The sequence below is a fragment of the Lynx rufus genome, unplaced genomic scaffold (genome assembly GCF_022079265.1).
Source record: "Lynx rufus isolate CCGP_SWC_20201006 ecotype Redwood Valley unplaced genomic scaffold, mLynRuf1.p SCAF_9, whole genome shotgun sequence".
Lineage (NCBI taxonomy): Eukaryota > Metazoa > Chordata > Mammalia > Carnivora > Felidae > Lynx > Lynx rufus.
In genome coordinates this window covers 9,478,448-9,480,856 of record NW_025814897.1, presented here as the reverse complement: position 1 = coordinate 9,480,856, position 2,409 = coordinate 9,478,448, and the positions used below count along the sequence as shown (strand labels likewise).

At 52.3% G+C, this 2,409-nt stretch overlaps 1 long non-coding RNA gene across 1 annotated transcript; it reads right to left on the bottom strand.

Annotated features, from left to right (window-relative positions):
- Positions 1-514: 514 nt before the first annotated feature.
- On the bottom strand, positions 515-1,870 carry LOC124506136 (uncharacterized). Its single transcript, XR_006960720.1, has 2 exons — positions 1,799-1,870; positions 515-896 (listed from the first exon to the last, which is right to left on the bottom strand). It is a non-coding gene; the product is annotated as an uncharacterized LOC124506136 (long non-coding RNA).
- Positions 1,871-2,409: the final 539 nt, after the last annotated feature.

Genomic DNA, 2,409 nt, shown 5'->3' with positions numbered 1-2,409 from the left:
ACTTCTTGCCTCAGTTTCCTCACAGATAAAATGGGGATAAAGAAAGTGACCTGCCTCAGGATTGTTACACTGTGGTAGTGTAGCTTTTATTTATTAATGCTGTCCAGGTTAGATATTAGATCAAACCAAGCAAGCTTTAGTTTTTGGTAGGTTCGGTCTGCCATCTTGCTGGCCCTGGTGAGAGAATATCTTTTCTAGTCTTTTCTCCCAGAGGGAACTTCGGTATGCCTCCTGCCTCCAGGACTGGGGGAGCCCTACCTATGACCACAGAGCTGGTAGAAGATAGTCAGCCTGTTCCTCTGGGCTTCAGCTTCTTCTAGTTGTCCATGCCCTTGGAGGCAGAGCCTCCAGACCATACGCCAGGGCCCCAACTCAGAGACCAGACGCCAGGGCCCCGTACCCCTGTCAGCCTGCTCTGGACACTTCCTCCCTCTGTGACCATCATGCATTTCACTTGGTATTTTTTTCTTTACATTTCTGGGTCTTCTGTTAGATACAAGACTCTTGGCGTCAGTTTGGTTTAAAACATTTATTCGGTGGCTCTTTTGGTCAGACGCTGGATAGTATATTCTATTCCTGCAAGGGCACTGTTCCTGGAGCATGTATCTTCCAGTAGCCCGGGAGCGGGACCCAGCCCTCTGCTCCTGGTGAACAGTAAGGACTGCAAAGTCCTCGTCAGTCCATTGGGTGACCGCGGGGAGAGAACGGCCCTCTCTTCTTGACATCGGGCTGTCCCATATCCGGAGAAGTCTCTGAAAATCACAGAGGGAATATCCTGTCCTCGACTGATAACAACTCTCCTTCCTTAGATTTATCCGAAGTGTCTGCATTTTATGTTCTTCAGATTTGTCTTCCAGTTAGTGGCTTGTTGATGGAATTTTGGGGTCACGTGGGGACTGGAGGACAAAGGGAGACTGAGCATGAACTCCCTGAGGTACCAGAGGAGGCACGGGGGGATCTGTTCTCTGTCACCAAGCAGCTGCTTGCCTTCTTCAGCTGGACAAACAGTCCTTCCCTCCTGACTGCCTCACAAGAGAGACGACCTTTTGGACAGGAGAGGATTTCTGTACCTACACGAGAAAGACGTGTCGTCCTGCTCATCGCTGACAGACAGATTTGTGCCTCAGGTTTTGTGATAAAAATATTGTGTCTTTTTTTTTTTTAGAACATTTTAATGTTTATTTATTTATTGAGAGAGAAAGCACGAGCAGGGAAGGGGTGGAGAGAGAGGGAGACAGAGTCCAGAGCAGGCTCCAGGCTCTGAGCTGTCAGCACAGAGCCCGACGCGGGGCTCAATCTCATGGACTGCGAGATCATGACCTGAGCTGAAGTTGGACGTTCAACCAACTGAGCCACCCAGACTTGCCCTGCCAACTTTTTTTTTTTTGAAGCCACTTTTTTTCTGTAGAAGCCTGCTGAAGGCTGTTGAGTGACCTTTCTGCTGAAACCCCGCAAGTGGGAGCTGGGCCCACCGCTGAAAACAACAGGCAGGAACTAACTGCCATTAAGGACAGAGTCACCAACTCGTGGAGGGCCCCGGAAGCCACCTCCTCTCTGCTTATTAGGAAGTGATGAACAGTCCCTCTACACCACCATCTGCCCCCACCCACCTCCCGCACCCCCACATCTATGTAAGAAAACAAAGGAGTGAAGGAGGAGGCGGAGAGAAAACAAGCCATAGCCGTGTGGTATTTGTGCTGAGAAGTTATTTCCTCTCTGTGCCCTGGGTGATGGAGGAATGGATTGTACACCACTCCTCTCCTCAAGCCCAGCGACAGGGAGCCTCCAAGGAAATTACCTGTAGAAGGTGGAGAAGGGGAGGTGGGCATCCTGGTCTCCAAGTGGGTGACTTGTTGATGTGCCCTGGCAGGTCCTGTCTGATCTCATCAACGGGGGGAAGAAGACTGGAAGACGGCGGGGCCCAGAGGTATGGCCATGGCAAAGCACGTGTGTCTCCCATGGGACTGGAAAAAACTCTGGAAGGTAGCTGGGCTTGCATGACTTAAGAGAGCTGTCCTGAGAGGGGTGCATTGACCCTGTGGGGCTGTCTTCGGCCCTCCTCTGCAGGTGCAAGCTGTGGGCGGTGGGGGTGGGGGAGAGCAGGCAAGGGGCGGAAAAGGTGGAGCCCGGCTTAGGTCTCCAGAGTCAGAGAAGCAAGAGCTCCCACAAGGGCTCTTTGAAGAGCCAGTGTTTGAACGCCAACCCCATGGGGGGTTGTCTATAGCTAGTTAATGTCACCCTGAGAAGCAGAGCCGCCTTTGGGGAGAGGAGCCACAGAGGCCAGTTAAACAAGAGACGCCCTCTCTCTGCCTACTTCCCCCCAGCATCCTAGAGACCAGACCCTGAAGGGGAGGGGAAGGCATCCCATGCCCTGGTCCTCTCTCAACTCCTGGGGTCTCAGGTTGTGAT